Source organism: Pongo abelii, chromosome 4 (genome assembly GCF_028885655.2).
Source record: "Pongo abelii isolate AG06213 chromosome 4, NHGRI_mPonAbe1-v2.0_pri, whole genome shotgun sequence".
NCBI lineage: Eukaryota > Metazoa > Chordata > Mammalia > Primates > Hominidae > Pongo > Pongo abelii.
Window position 1 is genome coordinate 12720271 of NC_071989.2, and position 21613 is coordinate 12741883.

At 34.1% G+C, this 21613-nt stretch overlaps 1 long non-coding RNA gene across 1 annotated transcript in view; it reads right to left on the reverse strand.

Moving 5' to 3' along the window:
- Nucleotides 1-5917: 5917 nt before the first annotated feature.
- The window catches only part of LOC134761480 (uncharacterized), a 28572-nt gene continuing 12876 nt past the window's right edge, over nt 5918-21613 (reverse strand). Inside the window, exon 3 of the long non-coding RNA XR_010140150.1 lies at nt 5918-8090. This is a non-coding gene — a long non-coding RNA (uncharacterized LOC134761480). The remainder of the gene's footprint in view (nt 8091-21613) is intronic.

Here is a 21613-nt window from a genome sequence, read left to right on the forward strand (position 1 = left end):
GAGTTGCATAAGCATTCTCATCCTGATCCTTCAAGTACAAATTGAAGTATGAGAAAGACATACGATAATAAAACCCCCCAAACAATAGCATTGGCTCATGGAACATCAAGGACAGTGTCCTGGGAGAAGAATTGTGTGGAAAACATTTTGCCTGCCCCCTGCCCTTGTAGGGGGATATTTTCTTCAAAATCCTGGGAGATTTGGGAGAAATCTCATAGATCCACATAGATCCCAAATCCTGGGATTCTATGTGGATAAAATTAATGTAAATATAGACCTCTCTCTCTGTTCTTTAGTTTCATCCATCCTACTTTAATTATTTATCTGATTGGAAAACTAAAATGAGAGAAATTGAGAAAACAGAGAGTTAGTGAAACTAGGTAAGCTTGGCTCAGTTTTGCATTTCCTCCTTTCAGGAGAATACTGCACACTTGGGTTGGCAAGCTGCTCTGCTGTACTGTCAATGGGCATCCTCCTGAGGACAAGAAGTCTGGCATTTCTACGACTGTGTCTAGGAAAAGGTAATAACTTGCCCTTCATCTTCTATTCTCTGCATCATTTTAAAACTTGTTTAGAACCTGGGAAGGCAAGAGGACCATTAGTTTTTTGATTCCCCTCAGAGTATCCCCAAGCAACTTCAGCATCCTTCTGGTTGGTTATTACCAGTAAACTGAAATCTGAACCTAAAATATGTATCTTCAGAGAATTTTCAGAATTTAGCCAAGAGTGTTTTAGTAGTGATTTGAGGAAAGAAGAAAGAGGAAAAGCTAGGTTGAATTAGCTGACTCAGCTGACTCAGATACACACACACACACACACACACACACATATATATATACACATATAATATGCATATATATGATCTATATATATCTGAGAATATATATTATATGTAACATAATCTTATATTTATGTGAACAATGGAGAAATTTTTACTTATGAAAAAGTTACTAACAAGATATTTTGAAAAATTACTCTAGGAAACAGGATATTTTTATGGTACAAAATTTTGAGGAATTAAAAGTTTAAAACAAAACATGAACAACCTGAGATAAAATCAAATTTAGAATAAGTTAAAGACATACTTGGTAGAATTTAAAAAAGGAATCAAAAAAGGAAAATACCATTGAGTGATTTATTACTATTTACAGGGAAAAATAAAACCCTACAAAATAAATTATTTAGATAAAAAAACAACAGCAGCAATAATGGGGACATATTGGAGAATATCACAGAGTAGTCACTGAAGTCAAATAGATAAAAATGAGGTCCAAGAATATTATTCCTCTGGGCACAGACACTATGATATAAAATGCCCATAATTGATGTATTTGAAAGTAGACGAGGAAAAATGAAACAAAATATTCAGAATAAATATAGGAACATTTTCTGTAATAAAAGAAACCTGAATAGGTAGATTCAAAACACTCAATTTATTTCAGTGACTCAAAAAGCATTAATAATGATCAAAAAGACTGAGACAGATTCTGGTAAACTTACTGATCTTCAGGTTTAAAGAAGGAAACCTGCAAGCATCCAGGGAAAAAGACAGGACGTCATTTAAAAAGGGAAATACAGATATGATTTTATATTTCTCAGTAACTTTAGGTGACAGATGACAACAGAGAAACCTCTACAACGCATGAAAAAGAAATGAATAGACCCAGCAATCTTATGACCAGCTGGCATGTTATCCATTGTATAGCACAAAATGAAGATGAGTTTGACAAATCCAAGATTCAGGAAATAAAGCATTCACTAACTCACTGTTAAAGAATATGCTGGTGAATGTGTCCACTCATCAGAACTATAGCTAAATAACCATAAAAAGTACAAATAGAAAATGGAATGTAAAAGCTACACGTAAAAAAAAAAGATGCTTAACATGAAAAATAATATATTTCTTATACATTGATTGAGAATGTATCCAGATATTTTCCCCAGTCTCTTTTGAGAAAAAAATGACTAATTATGAAAGTATATTCATTTATTTATGCCTGAATAAAACAAATTATTTATTGAACGCAAACAATGTGTCAGCCACCTCTCTGCATGCTAAGGATACTACAAAGAAAAACAAAAATTCCTTCCTAACAGAGTATATGTTCTAGAGCAGGGGTTCCCAACCCCTGGGCCATCCAGTAGTGGTCTGTGGCCTGTCAGGAACGAGGCCACTCAGCAGGGGGTGAGTGGTGGCAAGTGAGCATTACCACCTGAGCTCCACCTCCTGTCAGATCAGCAGCAGCATTAGATTCTCATAGGAGCACAAACCCTACTGTAAACTGTGCATGCGAGGCCTCTGGGTTGCATGCTCCTTATGCGAATCTAACGCTTGATGATCTGAGGTGGAGCAGTTTTATCCCAAAACCATCTCCCCCCAATTGTCTGTGAAAAAATTGTCTTCCACAAAACCGGTTCCTGATGCCAAAAAGGTTGGGTACCACTGCTCTACAGAGATAGACATAAATTAAAAAGGTAAATATATAATATGTTAGATAATCAGTGTTATATAGAACAAAAGCAAAGAAGGAGCACAGGGAATGACTTATTAATCACCTTCCTTATTTAGTTGAGTTTGCAATTTTAAACTGGATGGTAAGTGAAGACAAATAAGAAAGAAGGTTTTATTTAAGCCTTCCAAAAGAAGATGTGTATGGCCTTCAGACACCCTTGGGCAGAGGTCACCTAGATCCCACATGTAATCATTATTCTCCTTAAAATAGCTGAGATGGAGGTGGAGAGGAAGGGTGAGATCAGGGAGCTTGGCGGGAGAGAGCAAGTCCGTGTCAGGAAGCAAGGATTTACTTTTTTTTTTCCAGTTTTGAATGACGGCCCCCTGAGGCAACATTTTGTTGATTCTGGACAAATTCAAGCATCGTAATGCAAAAGTATGTCACCTCATCCTCCTGCCTTACACCCTTTAACTTCTGCACTAGATCTCTGCTGCTGACCCTGAGGCTGGAGAAGCCACTGGACTATGTACAACAAGCTTGTCCAAACCCCAAGGCCCATTGAGCTGCATGGGCCACAAACAGCCCAGGATGGCTTTGAATGCCACCTAATACAGATTTGTAAGCTTTCTTAAAACATTATGAGATATTTTGTGATTTTTTTTTTGTTTTTGGCTATCGTTAGTGTTAGTGTATTTTATGTGTAACCCAAGATAATTCTTCTTCAAATGTGGCCCAGGGAAGCAAAAAGATTTGACGCTGCTGCTGATGAATTCTGACTAAATGTCCTATAAGGCAAAACACTGACAAATAACAGAAAAGCAATGGTGAATACAATTTTCTTTCTTCCACTTTCCAACAGGCTTGTCTTAGTTCATTTGTGCTGTAATAACAAAACATACAGACTGAGTAATTTATAAAAAAAATAAGAAATTCATTTTTTACAATTCTGCAGGCTGGAAGTCCAAGATCCAGGCACAGGTAAGGTTGGTGTCCAGTGAGGGCTACTCTCTGCTTTGAAGATGGTGCCTTGTGGCTACATCCTCTCATGGTAGAAAGTGAAAGGGCAAAGTGGGAGAACCCTGTGTGAAGCCTCTTTTATAAGAGCCTTAATTCATGCATGGGGGTGGAGTCCTCATGACTAAATTATTTCCCAAAAGGCCTCACCTCTTAATATAACTGCATTAGAAATTAAGTTAAAACGTGGATTTTGGAGGGGACACAAACATTCAAACCCTAGCAAGGCTATATTGACAAATTATCATTTGCGTGGCTTTTTAGAAGAGGGTCCTGCAAAATGGAACAATGAGTAGTGCTTGATATCTCGTTCCCCTTTCCCTGCCCTTTTGTCCTGGGGTTGCACTCTCAAAAATATAACAGAATGTAAACATATGCTACAGGATCTGCTTCTGGAGAAGCTCAGGGTAAAACAATATTTATAACTTTACAAATTACAACATCTATAAATTCTAGAATCACTAACTGTTTCACTTTGGTCTCAGATGGTTTATTGGACATGGCTTTCATTAACGGCATCCTAATTGTCAAAGGGGTCAAAACTGCCCCAACTTCTCTCAGGGAATAAGCCTATACAGATATTTTGGAAAATGAATTGCCCCAAAAAGATATGTCCTGGAAATAAGGGTGTCAGTGTCTTGGCAGACCTTCTGAGACAGTAACCAGCATCTCACAAAACCAGATGCTCCACGAATGACAGGCAGTCTCTGAAGAAACTGGTGGTCTTATCCATTATACAGCAGTAGAGGGAGTTAAAATGTCTCCATTTGCTTCATTTTGGTTCATGTGACCCTATTTTCTCTGGAGAAAACAACAACAGCAGCAACAAAACCAACAATAAGAACACCCAATTTGCCATGAAGTATTTCTTCCAATATTTATGTATTTATTATTGTGTATATCTTTGTTTTTGTTTTTACAAATAGAATCTCACGCTGTTGCCCATGCTGGAGTATGGGGTGTTCCATAACTCACTGTAACCTTGAACTTCTAGGCTCTAGTGATTCTCCCACCTTGGCCTCCCAAAACACTTGGATTACAGGTGCAAGCCACCATGCCCGACCTTATGCTAGTATTTATTTTGTATCCACAGACTTTCTTTGCTAGATTGAGTAAATCTTCTATATTTGATAGAAGGGAAAAGAGAAAGTCATAAGGGAATGTAGAGTTAAGAAAGTTTGATGAGCTTTGGTGTATAAAAAAGGGTAATACGTGCATTAAATATGTAATTATTTAAGTATATAAATATGTTACAAATGAGTGTATAATAATATTATTGTTATTTGGTAGGGAAGTGGTGACACAGAGGACATTAATACTTTCTGCCTCATCTTCTTAGAACACCTCTGATTTCCATGCACAATTCTGTGCAACATCAGCCTCTGCCCATGAATCCCTTCTTAGGCCTGGACTGAGAGTCTTACCATTTCCTATCCAGTGCCATTTCTAGGTCTTTTCCAAGACATGTAAGAGTTACCCATAATGTAGAAGGGTTAAGGTATCCAGGGTCATCCTTAACCATATGAATTAATAAAAGCTTTCTTGTGTTTCAGGAGGAAAATTCAGACAGGCATTTCATACATTGGTTGGGAAGTATCAGCAGAATTAATTCTGGTAGCCACAACCGTGATCTTGACAAAACACTCTCCATATTGGCTTTTCCAACTTCTTTCCCTTCATGTCATCCTCCCAAACTGCCCGTCTCTGCCATCATCTCCCCAGTAAAATATGTCCACCTATTCTATTGACCTCAAGCTCTGCCTTGGGGAGGGAGTTATTAACCATATGAGAGTTTTTATTTCATAGGGAGAACACTATGTTTGCCAGTTGCTACATTTATATGCAGAAAAAGGGAAAGTCCAGTGGGCAGTAAGAAGCAACTGAAAGAGAATGAAATGTTTTGCAAGGGAAGGGGATACAAGTTAAACTATTAAAGAGAAGACTGAGTTTTACATAGTTTTATATAAGGATGACTCTACTTATAATCAAGGAATCTCATAGATATTCCAATTTTTTTCTAAGTAAACATTCGTTTTCATGACAGATGATTTAAAATATCTTTCCTTATGCTAAACAAAAGTCACTCTTTGGGGACAAATTTATAAATAGATTTATAGGGAATATGATTTGGAGAATGTAATAATTAGGGACCTCAAGATATTACACATAATCTGGAGGTAAAGAAAATAAAAGTTTAATAAAAAGTGCCTCAGGATATTGGAAATCAGAAGCAACACTTTTTTTTTTTTTGAACAGTTATTTTAAGACGTAATGACACCCAAAGGAACATGATATTAACACAGCCAGATTGAAGGAACTGCACATAAAGTAATTCATTGACGTTTACTCAGGAAAGAAACATAGAAAGAATCCTGGAATCAAATCCCAGGAGTAATAAACCCAAGTCCCAATTATAATTTTAATCACATTGTGTGAATGGACACATTAGGTCATTTCTAATCTTTTTAATTTTGACTTTATGCTCAAAACAGCTATAGCTTTGGGAATGGAGAAAAGAACCAATTTTCTCCAAGAATTAGCAGAAAAGAACTATTTTCTTACTAAATTAAAAGATGATGGAAATTTTAAACATTCATAAAAGCAATGATACAAATTTGTCACACACAGGCAATCGCTTCATATACTTAGAAGCAACTTTCAAGTTTTTATCCATTAGATATCAACGTGAGATAGTTAATATCAAAGAGCAGCAACTATTGCTTAAAAAGAATTGCTTGAGTTTAAATGAATTATAGTTTATCAAGACTATAGATTTAAGAAACTTATTTTTCTTTATCTTTTAATTTCAAGTTAAAAAAGTAAGTTTTATGTAAAATAAAATCAATCCATTTGTAAGCGTGATTAATGTTTGCATGTATATGTTTCTTATAAATAAATTAGTTCCATTTTTAGACTCATTTCATGATTTTCCTTTAAATGTTTCAAACTGTATTTATTAATTTTCTAGGTTTGATTTTATTTTAAGCAGTCAATTGCTTCCTGATTGAACAAGTTTATGAGCTTACCAAGAAAATATTCCTAAGTACTTAAACGACATATGCAAATCCAGTAAATTAAAGCTGTAAATATAGTAAAAATAGTTTGCTAAAATATTCAAACATTCTTTATGTATTTACTAAAATATATATCTTTTAAATTAAAATAATAAATTTGAAATCAATTTTATATTGTTAGATTGAGATTTTTAGGGCTGATCTGTCAGGTTCTCTAATGAACCAAAGTTTTTCAAACATAACAACACTTCAAACGTTATTCAGATATTTCCTAATAAAAAATTGCTCTTGTGATATATCTGATCTACTGTTGTAAATCACCTCTATATATTTATCTTTTTTTTAACTCAAACTTGTAAAATCACTTATCTCTTGATAAAGCAGATTTTATGTTTCAAAGAGTTGTGGTCTGCAGATCAATTATGTAGGACCAGGTAATGGTGAAGATGTCAGGTAGATTGAGGTCACAATGAAGTCTTGGAGGCTGCATTTCATTTAACTGAATTATTTCCTCCTGTACATAAGCATACTGAGGACTTTTCTCATTTTGATGACATGAGGAATCTTCACTAAGAAGGCTTCTACAACTACATTAAGATTGATTTCAGGGCTGGAGTGGCGGCTCACATCTGTAATCCTAGCACTTTGGGAGGTTGAGGGAGGAGGATCTCTTGAGCCCAAAATTCGAGATCAGGCTGGGCAACATGGCGAAACTCTGTCTCTACAAAAAATACAAAAATTAGCTAGGCATGGTGTTGCATGCCTGTAGTCCCATTACTCAGGAGGCTGAGGTGGGAGGATGGCTTGAGCCTGGGAAGTGGAGGTTGCAGCGAGTTAACATCAAGCCACTGAACTCCAGCTTGGATGACAGGGTGAGACTTTGTCTCAAAAAAAAATTTAAAAATAGACTTCAAAACATTAATTTTTTACCTCAAATACTTCACATGTACCGCATTCATCTAATTAGAATAGATATATATTTGCACACACTCTTATAGATAACTAATTTTACAACTTATTTTTACTCTGCATTACAATAAAACAATATGTTTTCCAATATTTTAAAATATATTGTAATTCTTAATTCTCACACATAACTTTATCTGACTGGTAACAATTTGAATGTTACTCGGCATTACAATAAAATAATATGTTTTCCAATATTTTAAAACATATTGTAATTCTTAATTCTCATACATAACTTTATCTGACTGGTAACAATTTGAATGTCAGGAAAATGAAAAGCCAGAGATAGAAATAGAATTAGAAAATCAAATTCTCTTCCTGAATTAAGTGAAGCCATCTCTCAATCACTGTAGATATGCTGTATCTACGTTCCCTAAGAAAAAATAACAGCCGGGCGCGGTGGCTCACGCTTGTAATCCCAGCACTTTGGGAGGCCGAGGCGGGCTGATCACGAGGTCAGGAGATTGAGACCACGGTGAAACCCCGTCTCTACTAAAAACACAAAAAATTAGCCGGGCGCCTGTAGTCCCAGCTACTCGGAGAGGCAGAGGCAGGAGAATGGCATGAACCCGGGAGGCGGAGCTTGCAGTGAGCCGAGATTGCGCCACAGCACTCCAGCCTGGGCGACAGAGCGAGACTCCGTCTGAAAAAAAAAAAAAAAAAAAGAAAAAAAAATAACAATAATCAATATTCTCATGTCTTTCATGCCTTCAGAAGGAAAAAAATAGAGGTCTACTAGTTGTCAAAAGAAAATGTAAACAGCCATTCCACTTTCTATACCTTAAACTATTCGGTCTTGTGCAGAATCTCTGAAGATTAATTATGCAATTACAAGTGTAGAACAGAAAGGTAATTCCTAAAGTGATGTGGAGATAGGTGGAACGTCCTGGGAGAAGGGAGATTCCTTAGGAGGCTCCTTCAGAGGAGCAGGCATCACATCAAGCTGTGAACTGGATTTGGAAGAAGGAGACCGTCTTGGCAGATGTTGAGAAAATCCAGTTGTTAGAAAATGTGTGTGAAAAATAGTTGGTTGTCTAGTACAGCTGTGAGATTTTTGGCTTGAGCTGATGGAGATAGTGTCAAAGAATGCCATCTGAATTTTGTGTTTCTCCTGACGTTTGGTGAAAGGAATTGGGAGGAAGAAAGGAGGGAAGGAAAGCAGGAAGGCAGGCAGGCCAGGCTCTAGGGAGGCTGAATGGAACATTCTGTAACCATAGCCACGCAGGAAAAGATACTGAAGCTGTTAACTCTGTGATTTTGGAGCTCAGAAATAAGTCATCGACTAAGGAAAATGATTAAGGAATCACCAGCCCTGTGTTTCCATGCAATTTCTGAACAAATCTCCTATATTTTCATGGGCATACAGATAAGTGGAAACATTATTTAAGATAAAAACGTGAATCTGTTTAAATAAACTGACATAAGAGACTATACATAGGAGAAGAAAGTTCCAGAAATGAGCGATTTTATAGAAACCAAGAGGGAATCACTTGCTATTGCCACTAAATCTGTCACTATTGGGCTTTCTCATTTCACAGGAAAACTAGTGAATGACTTTGAAAATGCCCATTCTGTGTTCATCCACATTACACATTAACTATGCTCCTGCATCGTTTTTCACAAAGAAAATAAAGGCAACGTATATTCATTCCACTCATTCACAAACCTACACATCACTCTGTATTTGCTGCGTTTTCCTCTTTCTTGCCTTCTGTGTAATGAAGGAATCAATACTCCTATTTTATCTTCTACTTTTATCAACCCCTTATTGTCTGGGAGTTTGATCTCTTGCAACTCTATCTGTCATGGATCATGATTCTCTCCCTTTCTGGGTTGGATATATTAAATATATTATAGTAGAATTTCCTTTAGTTGCCCCTTCAAAAAAATCTAGACTTAAAATGGTTTTAAAAATTGCATAGTGTTTTTCTATCACATCAGGAAGTCTGGAGATGAACTGTGACTGCCACTGTTTCATGGTTACACAAGTTCAGGACCATTAGCTCTGCAATTCTTTTGTACATTAATTAATCCTTGTACTCCTGTGATCACGAGATACATCACGCAGCCCCAGAAATCATTTTTAGGTACAAGACATGAAGAAGGGTAATTGTTTGATATAGAAAAGTAACCTGTCAGATGAAGTTGTTAGGAGGATTTGATGTGTAAAATTTGTAAAACACTTGCAACAGTGCTTGGTATAGAGTAACCACCATAGATCATAGTTAAACAAATGAAAAACAACAAACAAATAAACATAGAAGCGGCAATCTCTATTCCATTTATCTTTCAAAATGATTTCTGACTCCATTCCTCTGCTCTTTTTCACAGAGTGACTTCAAAAGTAATTGCATAATTATCTTCTCTCAATTGCATCACCTCCCTTTCCTTCGTTCAATTATTTTTAATCTACCTCATGTTATAACCACTCAATCAAAACTGATTTATCAAGGTTTCTGATGGACGTGGTTCCCTTCTCATTTTGCTCAACTCCTCATTAGTAGACCATGTGTGCTTTCCTCTGAAACACCTATGTCTTGGATTCCTTGAGACTGCAGTTTTCTGCCTCACAAGGCACTCCTTTGCAATCTCCTGTGAGTGTATATTTGTCCTCTAATTGTAGACAATTTTCAGACTTTTTGGTTCTATACTCATTCAGTTCTCTCACTGCAAGGTCATATACAACCTCCAATATAAACTTGAGATCTGTGTAATTTTCTATATCTCCACTCAGTTATGAACACTAACATGATGATCAGAACTTGCGCTTGCCCTTCTTTAACCACCTACATCATGCTAAACATACACACAATCAATGGCTTCCTTTATATTCTCTGAACATGGTTAAGTCCTTGTAATTCAGGGCCTTTTTTTTTGCATTGCAGCTTTTCAAAACACATTCAGCCTTAGCTCAAATGTGCTTTACACCCTGTTTTGTTCATTTTGAGGTTGGCATCCTGTTTGTTTCTTTCCTTCACGGTATGTGTCATAATTCTATTTGTGTATTTCCTTTTCCTAGCCCCTCTAGACTTTATGCTCCATGAGCTTAACATAGCCTAAATTCTAATTTGGCTTTAGACAATAAATTCAGATGTGATTTTCCTAGAATCACAATGCTAGTTAGTGGCAGAGTAGGGCTAAGTGAAAGGTTTCTATTGCTGCTGGCCACTCACCTTATTCTTCTCTACCCACAGGTACTGAGTATTTAGGGGAGTGGGCACTGCAAGACATCAATAGATTATTCTTACTGTTCTAAATTTAACATCAGAACATTTAGATTTCCACAGGTGGACCTATTTGTAATTTCAACGTATTAAGGAGGGGAGGCAATAATGTATTTGAGAAACATATGAAAGCTCCTCACATTTATCCAGCATTTTTAGCCCAGGCTGTATTGCATTTCTCATTTGATTTTATTGATATGTAACCTCTCAGAACAACCCCATTCTTAACTCACAATCCGGGTCATATTTTAAATTTGATTTATTCTTTGATAACAGCTTCTGAAATCTCAAGTCCCTACAGAGAGGAGCATTAATAAACAAGTGGTTATGGGAAAGCAAAACTTTACAGTTTATGTTCATAGCTATTATTTATGTTCTACAACTTTATCTATTTTATGTAAGAAAAAGAAAAACTATTGTAAATGTTAAAGAATAACAAGAAATTTTTTAAGTCACTATCTTATATTAGTCTATTTACTTGTGTTATTTTACATGTTGATTCAGAAAAATAAAAGAGAAGATTTTCATTTAAAAATGTGTGTATAAATTAAATCATATGGTGGCCACGGAGGAAGTTATCTCGTAAGTTATTTATGCATCTGTTTTTTCAATAAAATATATTTTATTTTACTGCTTGACTGTTTTGGTTATATATTTCATTATGTGGATGTGAGGATTATAATGTTAGGTTTTATGAATTCCATTGAGACTGACATTTGAATTTCAAGATTATTTAATAGAAATTTATGTTTATATATTAAATACTTTGTAAGATTAAAACATCTGACAAAGGGAAATGATGGTATGTAAACCTATTTTTTAAAGAGAAATTTAATCTGAATTAACAATAGTGCTTTTGTGTAATTAAAACTCGTTATATTGCTATGCAGCTTTGTTGACATGGAACACTACTGTCAATTCCAGGCCTTAAGGGCCTCTGATAAAATGCAACACTGAAATTTGCCAGAAAAGGCACTTAATTGTTATGGATTTTATGTCTTGGATATAAAGAAAAATTGTAATAATAGTATCATCATCATCATCATCCTTGTCATCATCATTTGAGCCTCACACCTGGCCATTACCAAGGATATTTTATATATGCCATTTCCTTTGTTTCTTATTTAACTTAATTTGGGTTGGGTATCTGTAGCATGTAAGCAAAAATACCACATCGAAACTCATCTAAGACATGCATATTTTACTTCACAGAAGCCATTTTTGGAGTTGTATAAATGGGAAGATCAGTGTATGTCTGGCAGCTAACATACCAAAAAACAACCATGGAGAAAGATTCCCAAAGGTGTTCCACTATCTCAGTAGAGCACTTAAGTTCCTTTGAATGTCTTTTCAAAGTTTCTTAAGTAAAACTTCTCTCATTCTATAAAATAATCTATTATTCTTTGTGGAAATTTTCCTTTTCCTGTGTTAGGTAATGCTAAGTTTATGTTCTTGACAACCAAAAGACCCCTGACGAATTCAAAAAGGTTGTTAAATATTTTGTCAAGATAATTGTATGAGTCTATGTGAATGAATTGGATATAATGAGTGCCTTTATAAATAAACAGACAAAAACAGGAATTAGGAAAGTTGTGACTGTAAAGTAACATAATAGAACAGGATGTGTAAAATACATTTAAAAATAACAATTTTTAAATGTTAAATTTCAAAGTAGAAAAACATAGTAAAATATCTTTAAGGACACTTATGATGAATTAATGAAAATTGGTGTTAATTCAAGTTGAAACACAAAACAAGGAGAAAATATCAAGTTTTTCAGACCCTAGAAGGTAAAAATATGGGATTGTATTCTTAGAAAACAAGATAAAATTATGGAATAATAGTATTTTAGGGTTATATAAGCTAATACAACCTCACCTGCTTACATTACAAATAAGGATATTAAAATTCTGTAATGTAACATGACTATTACTATTATTATTTTAGACACATGCAGATTTAGCACCAAATATTTAATAATATAAATCATTTGAGAAAAACCAAATTAGTTCTTTTTCTGATGTAGTGATCACCAAACCACACTCTGATGACAAATTCAGTATGTAGAGTTAACATGCATATGATAAGGGAATGTCTAAGATGCTTCTATATGTGTTAAATTATTTAATAACTGAGGGTCATGTAAACCTTCAGTCTTTGACAAGTCATTCCAGTTACAAGTATTAATTAAAAAGTTATTGAGTAAGTAGTTGATGTGCAATAGCATCTTTCTAAAAAATCTACACTGTCACTTATTAGAATGGAAATGAAAAATACACATAGATATAAATTTCAAATTTTATTGACTTTGTTTTATTGTAATCTAGAAGAAAGACTTTTTAAAATTTAATGAAGTTTCTCCTCAAACCTATTTTGACATGATCTTTGAGAGACCATAATTCCATAATATTCTTTTAAACAGTAGATAATGTATCAATTATTCATATAACTATTATATTGCAGATAAATGTAAAGGGCACAATAACACTCTTAATAATGCCAGCTAGAAATACATTTCTTATAATTGAAGATTTATATAAAAATATTTAAAAAGTAGCTGATACTTTGCCTAGGATACATAAGTACATAATTTTTATTTAGACTTAGGCTAATTTGAATGACTATATTTGACTATATTTGAATGACTGTTTAATTTGAATGACTGTTTAATTATTAATTACAATAGATTGTCAAAATGTATGTAAAAATTCACACAAAAACTAGTGTCTTAGTTAATATGTAAAACAAAACTTCAATATGAAAGTTTTCTCTCAAATTAATATTTATTATTATGATACTGTTTGCGTATCTCAAAGACAATGGTGTGTTGAATAACACAATAGAAAATTATCTCAATAAAGAATACTACTTCTGGGCCGGGCGCAGTGGCTCACACCTGTAATCCTAGCACTTTGGGAGGCCGAGGCAGGTGGATCACGAGGTCAGGAGTTCAAGACCAGCCTGTCCAAGATGGTGAACTCCCATCTCTACTAAAAATAAAAAATTAGCTGGGCATGGTGGTGGGCGCCTGTAATCCCAGCTACTCGGGAGGCTGAGGCAGAGAATTGCTTGAACCTGGGAGGTAGAGGTTGTAGTGAGCAGAGACTGCACCACTGCACTCCAGCCTGGGTGACAGACAGAGACTCCGTGCCAAAACAAAACAAAACAAAACAAAACAAAAAAACTACTACTTCTGAATACTGCTAAAATTTTCAAAATAATTCTAGCTATTGAGGTGTATTTTGATCTTTTAAGAAAGATACAGGAAGCAGTTATGTCTTCCCTGATTTAAAGAGTCTTCTAATGTAAAGATTAAGTAGGCTATGCATGTTTTCATGTAATAATTATCATTAAATTTGCTGTCACAAACACAAAAGGCATTGGTGACAATATACATTCTTATTTTTTATTTTCCATGTTAATTAATTTTCAGTTATGTGTGTATGTGTGTGTGACAAATAAGAATTTTAAAAATTTTAATGTTCTTTTCTTTCCAAATATTAGACACCTTCTTTCATGAAAAATACTTTACATAGCTTTAAGTGTTCTCAAATGTTGCATATTGACTTACAACATCTAAATTACACAGACACTTTTCCTGCACATTTACTTTAAGCTGTCTAATGTTGTTATTATGCTTTTTTTTTTTCTTGAGACGAAGCATCTCTCTGCTGCCCAAGCTGGAGTGCAGTGGCGTGATCTTGGCTCCCCGCAACCTCTGCCTCCCAGGTTCAAGCAATTCTCCTGCCTCAGCCTCCCAAGTACCTGGGATTACAGGAACGTGCCACGGCACCTGGCTAATTTTTTGTATTTTTAGTAGAGACTGGGTTTCACCATGTTGGTCAGGCTGGGCTTGAACTCCTGACCTCAGGTAATCTGCCCACCTTGATCTCCCAAAGTCTTATGATTACAGATGTGAACCACAGTTCCCAGCCATGTTACTTTTTACATAACATAAATAGTTGTGCTAATAGTCTTCTGAGAAGGAAGGTAGGAAACTACAAATCTTAAAGGAAGTAAACCAAAAGTCAAATGCCACCTTATATGGATATTGAGTAATTAATTTTGTGATTTAGTATTTTGTTTAGTTTATCATTCAAAGGCATACATTAATTGTTACTCAATTTCATTTTTGGTACATTAGGAAACTGAAAAACCTGACGTGCATGTGTTAATTTGTGTTTATAAGCCATGGAATTTGTGTGTGATCATTATATTAGCTGGTCTAATGAAAATTGTTACACTTTCAATGCTCTTCCAACCTGCAGTTTCTAATCTGTCACAAATCATTGTGGGTACCCCTACTGTAGCTCGATCACCTCGTCAGTGTTAAGACAATTGCAAGGCACAGCCAGTATCTGGAATTTTGTTTTCACCTTCTGCCCATAAACATTATTTTCATATTATCTACTCTCTTCACAGTCAGAGCCAAAACTTTGTCTTAATTCTAAAGTACTACATTACAAAAATTTTAAATATATTAATTTCTGACTATATTGACAAATATATCCAGCCTGCTTACTCACCTTGTTTGTTCAGTTGATCTCTCTATTTGTCCTGTCCTAGTTCTACTTATATTTCTATCCAACTTAGATTAGATCTCTTGGGCCATTATTTCAATATTTTTATTGCCATTTCCAGAAGGAATTTTGTTGACTTTCTTCTAACAAAACTATAATTCTGGAAGAGGGCACGTCACCCAATATCAACAAAATGCTTATAATTGCACATGATTTATATCAAGCTTTTCTAACCAATATTTTTGGAAGGGAGGCCTGGCTACGTAATTTGCTAGAACTAGTGCAAAATAAAAATGCAGGTCAAAAGCTTTATTTTTGTACAAACAGCTGTACTTAAAGGCATTAAAATATGCAGCTTTCCGCATTAAAAATATTTTATAACTTATAAAATGTAATAATGATACATGAAAACAACATAAAATTCCAAAATTGTAAAAAAAAACCAATATTATAAAATACAATAGATAATAGCACCTTATGAATGTAAAATCTTGATTGATAAAATATTGTCCTGAATATTTATTTATTAGGACATTAAAAGTTATATATTTATCTTTATTTTCAATTGGTACAAATAAAAAAGTGATGTTATTCACTCTAAAAATGCATGGTTGTGAATAATTTTTGATACTTTTTGATTCTGAGAAGGATCTTCCTGTTGATGCAATTGCTATAGAAGCTGTTAGAGTATTTTGTAGACTGTTAATATATTTAGATGAATTCTTTTGAAGTATAAATTTTAGTACTTCTAGGGCTAATAATTTTCGTGGAATGAAATATTTTTCTCAAAAGATTCAACTGTATACAAATCTGTTTGATATAAGTATGAATTTAATTTTAAATATAAATGTATTCAATAACATTTTAACATTCTCTCTGACATTTGCTGTGTGGTGGTGACAAAGAAACCAAAGTCACTTCATGAGTTGTATCTAACTTAAAATTGTTACCTAACCACCAGAGGTTTGGTCTAGGTCCTGGTGCTCACTGCACTGAAAGATGATGACTGAGACAACAGGTATTACCAAGGAAGAAGGCTTTAAATCAGGCGCTACAGCCAAGGAGACGGGAGCTCAGTCTCAAATCCACCTCTGAGGAGCCAACACTAGGAGTTTATATAGCAGGGAAGAAATGTAACAATGTGTAAGAAAACAGGAACTAGGGAGGGGCAAGGAAGCAATCATGATAAATGAGGGATCTGTTATTTCATTGTCTGAATGTGGTGATCTGGTGAGTTTCAGTTCTTTGATAAGTTTTTTTGGGGACCAGAATATCATTTTCTGAGGAAGCAACTCAGATAAAACAAATGTAAATTTTAAGTTTTAAGGCCAGAAGGGTCCACTTCAGTTTATGAAAAACAACAACAACAACAGCAAACAACAACAGCAAACAACAACAACAAACCTATCTATGGGACTGTGGGGTCACTTTCAAAATGGCTGTTTGTTTCTTTATGCTATATTTTCAAATTAGGTAAAAAATAACTTTAAAAATATATTCCTCATTAATAATTTTTACGCCATTTAAAACTGCAAATTTAAGGAAAATTTTGTCAAGAACGTCAACACGGTGACCACAGAGTGAGCAAGCTGTGTCTCACGCCCTAAGGCCAACCGTGTTAGAAGACATGGATGCAGCAACAGTATTTTTTAATCTAAATATTTTATTTGCTGTCCAAAAGCATAAATCCACAATAGAACATAAATAAATAAATATATCCATCACATTACATACTTTTTTTTTTTTTTTTTTTGAGACAAGTCTCTCTCTTTCTCCCAGCCTGGAGTCCAGTGGCAGGATCATATCCCCTCGCAGCCTCAAACTTCTGGGCTCAAGCAATCCTCTTACATCAGCCTACCAAGTAGCTGAGACTACTGGTATGTTCCACCATTCCTGACTAATTTCTTTTAAATTTTATTTGGAATAGATGGGGTGTTCCTTTGTTGCCCAGGCTGGTCTTGGAAGCCTGGGCTCAAACAATCCTTCTCCCTCAACCTCTTAAAGGGATGGGATTATAGGCATAGACCAGTGCACCTGGCCTACATACATTTTTTATTTATTAGTAGGAATGCCTGAGAGTTCCAGGCCAGAAAATCAGAGACATGTAAATTCCGGAATGCCTCTTTTACTGACAGTAAGAATAATGGTGCTATTTATAAGTTTGAGAAGGCATAATGATTTTATGCTTTGTCATACTCAAGGAAGATTAGTTTTTTTCTCTTTTTCCTAAAGATTTTTTAAGGACCAAAAAGTCTATATTGCAACTCAATATAAAAATTTGCAAAAAGTTAATTCTAAAATAAACTGAATCACTTTGGAGAACTAACAGTGTATTATGAGCATGAAGATATGATGATGACATTAGAAGGAATGTTGGTCTAAAAGGGATGCCTTGGTCCTGCCTAAAATTAAGGCTCATTGGTTCCCTAACCTCCAAACCTTTCCAAATCACAGAGTAAAAGAGAGTGACATCAGTACCTTGATCTAATAGATAAACTACTAATTCTACACTGATTTTGTCTTTAAAGTAATTTTTTCTCTATTTTTTTTAAAGGTACTAAGCCTCATATAGCTTTGGTGTGTTTAGCAGAATGACACAGATGAAATGTGGATAAATAGTAGTATGATGTATTCTTCCTTCTTTCACCCCAGGATGCATGCCCTAGTATTCAAATTTCAAAGTTGACTCAGATAGATATTGATATAGAGAATGCTTTTGTGGATTATTACTTGTTTGCTCAGTGAATTCCATAACCTACTTTTCTGTATCTTGCTCAGATTCATTCCCTGGAAAGCTGACTTCCATAAACTATATCATCTAGGCCACTTTTCTCTTTGGGTTGAATCTGGATTTGAAAAATGGCAGGAGTTACTCAGAGATAGAGAAATTATTTGTAAAATTTAAGCCACCCTAATTTCCTGGTAAGCTGTTTTCATGGTTACCCTGATTATCCTAAAGTGTACAGATTCCTGACAGATTGCAGTTTTCCTTATATGTTTAGATACATGTTCCTTATCAGATATATGATTGCAAATATTTTATTTCATTGGTGGTTTGTCTTTTCTTTTTTTCTCTTGACTTTTATTTTAGGTCCAGGAATACATGTGCAGGTTTGTTAGATGAGTAAATTGCATGTCTCTGAGGTTTGGTGCATGAACGACCCCATCACCCAAGTAGTGAGCGTACTACCCAATAGGTAGTTTTTCAACTCACTTCCCTTCCATTCTCCCCAATAGTCCCAAGTGTTTATTGTTTCCATGTTTGTGTCCATGTGTACTCAGGGTTTAGCTCCTGATTGTAAGTGAGAACAGGCGGTATTTGGTTTTCTGTGCTTGCGTTAGTTCTCTTAGGACAATGACCTCAAGCTCCATTCATGTGTATTTTGAAACATAGACGCATTGAACTGTGATGAAGACCATGTTATCTTTTTTGTGTTTCTTTTGCTTCTTGTCATTCTAAGAAACCATTCTAAGAAGTCATTATCAAATTAGAGGGTATTCAGATTTGCCCATAAGAGTTTTCTAGTTTAAATTTCTACATTTAGGTCTTTCACCCATTCAGTTATTTAATATTGTGAGAGGTAAGAATCTCTACATATGCTATCCAGATGTTTCAACAACATTTGTTGGAAAGACTTTTTGTTCATTAAATAATCATGGCACTGTCATAAAAATAAATTTACCATAGACACATTACTTATTTCTGAATGTTCGATTTGATTCCATTGTTATACCTGTATATAAATACTGGTACCTCACTATCTTGATTACTGCTGCTTTTTAGTAAGCTTTAACATTGAAAAGTGTGAGTCCTCCACGTTTTTCTTCTTTATCAAAATTATTTTGTCTATTCTAGATCCCGAGCAATTCCATATAAATTTTAGGATTAGCTTGTCAATTTACAAAATTGAGACTCTGTAAAGATTGTGGTGAATCTATACATCAATTGAGTGAGTTTTGCTATCTTAACAATATTAAGTCTTTCGATCTTTGAACACAGAATTTCTTTCCACGTATTTAGATTTTTCTTTAATATTTTTCAAGTTTTGTAATCTTCAGAGAGTAAGTTTTGCATTATTTTTGTTAAATATTTTCCTAAGTATTTTATTCTTTCTAATGCTCTTAAACATAAAATTGTAACTTCACTTTTGAATTGTTCATCTAAAGTGTCTAAAACTAAAATTGATTTCTGTATATTAATCTTGAATCCTATAATCTTGCTGTACTTATTAGTATTAATTTTCTTCTAATGGTTTCTATAAAAATTTACATATACACACATATATAATATATAATTATGTGATCTTGTGTATATACGTATGTATGTATATATGATCTTGTGTGTGTATACAAGATCCTATAACACATATATATTAATATATGTTATATATGTGTGTATGTATATATAAAATTGTGTGTGTGTGTGTGTGTGTGTGAATGGAGATAGTTTTCCTGCTTCCTTTCCAATCTGTATGTCTTCCACTTCATTTTCTTGCCTAATTGCTCTAGCTAGAACTTCTAGTATAATGTTGAATAGAATTGAAAAGGGTGAGTATCATTACCTTGTTCCTGATCTCAGGGGGGAAAACTTCAGGCTTTCACCACTAACTATGATGTTAGCTGTGAGTTTTCCATAGATGCTTTTTTTCTCTTTTTTTCTTTTAAGTGGGAATAATTTTGTTTTCTAACTTTCATCTTGGATTTAGGAAGTACATATGCAGGTTTGTTACCTGAGTATATTGCATGCTCCTAAGGTTTGGGGTATGAATAATCCTATCACCCAGGCACTGAACACAATGGTATAATTTGAATTGCAAATAATTTTGCCACACAATAAAATAAATTATGTATCAAGTAGAAAAAAGATTTCAATTTTAATAATAGGCAATTTTCATTGTTTTCAAAATTGTATGAGGGTTTTACCATTTATGAAAACGTTTTGCTTCTGTGGTTACATCAAAAAGAATTTTGTGATCACTTTTTCTTTTCAAAAAATGACACACCTGTGAAAGATCAAATACATCAGACATATTCAATTATACTATTGATAAGAAATATTTTTTATTCTGTCACTTTCTACAAGGTCAAAAAGAATCATAAACTTAAGAGGAGGTGAAAGTCCTCTTAGAAATGTTACCTCAAATAAATTGAAAGAAGACATGACATCTGAACAAATATTTTATGGTATTTCTCATTATGGCACACTTGTATATATTGGATTATTATAATTAGGTTTTTGTTTTCATTTAGGTAGACACAATGCTGTTATCATTAATGTTCATATTCTCCAGGGACAGAAGAAGAATAACATACAATGATTTTTTTATTGTCAGGTGAAATATTGCAATGTAGCAACCAGATTACTTGGGTGAAAGTGACATATCCTTAGGAGAAAAAATATATTCCTCACAGCAAAAAACTCTTCTTTTTCTTTCTTTTATACCCATTGTGTTATTTCCTGCACAAATGCAATTTTAATGTTATATTTTTAAACTGGTAAAAAAAATTTCAAAAGACATTCTTATGTCTACCCATTATATGCTTAGGAAATAACATAATTCATTTTCTATTATTCATACCTCCAACAACAATGAAGAATAATTTTGAGCATTAAAATATAATTTTTTTCATTCATTTGTCTTTTATTTAAGTTCAATTGTTACAGTTGAGTTGTTACAATTGAGTTGCTGCATCACCAGGCTTAACCAACTGGTCTTCACCATGTTACTTAGAGACTATATACACACCATCATCCTAAGATTTATTAAATTATCAGTCTTATTCACTAACATTAAAACTGGAAGGTAATATGAGATTGATTATTCTTATTAAGTGCACTGTTTTGAAATAAGACTGGCATTCATAAAACTTCATTGAATGGTACTATACCAAAAGCTTATTTCATATTTTCTCATTAATCTTATTATTTTCCCAAATGGACATTTGACATAGTAAAAGGAATAAAATATTCACGTACATATATGATATATATGATACATATATAAATGATAAATATATGACACACATATGATGTATATATATGCATCACATATATGTACCATATATGTGCATATGCATTATATATATGCATCATAGATGCGTTATTATATATATATGTGTGTGTGTATATATATGTGTGTGTGTGTGTGTTTGTTTTTATATAATTTTATCTACCTTCCCCAGTTTCTCCAAAAGTCAAACTGATGATATAAACTGGGCATGGGTTTCTAAGAGTCTGTGTGCATTGCAGGCCCTTTATAAGACAAGTGTCTGGGAAGCAACTCAAAATAGTTTCAGCCAAAGAAGAAACATAATGGGTCACAAAACTGAGGACATGGGTGGTTTTGTTTTAATAAGATGGATTACGAGACTGTATGGAATATTGCAGACACTCTTACTATCTTTAATCTGTGCTATTCCTC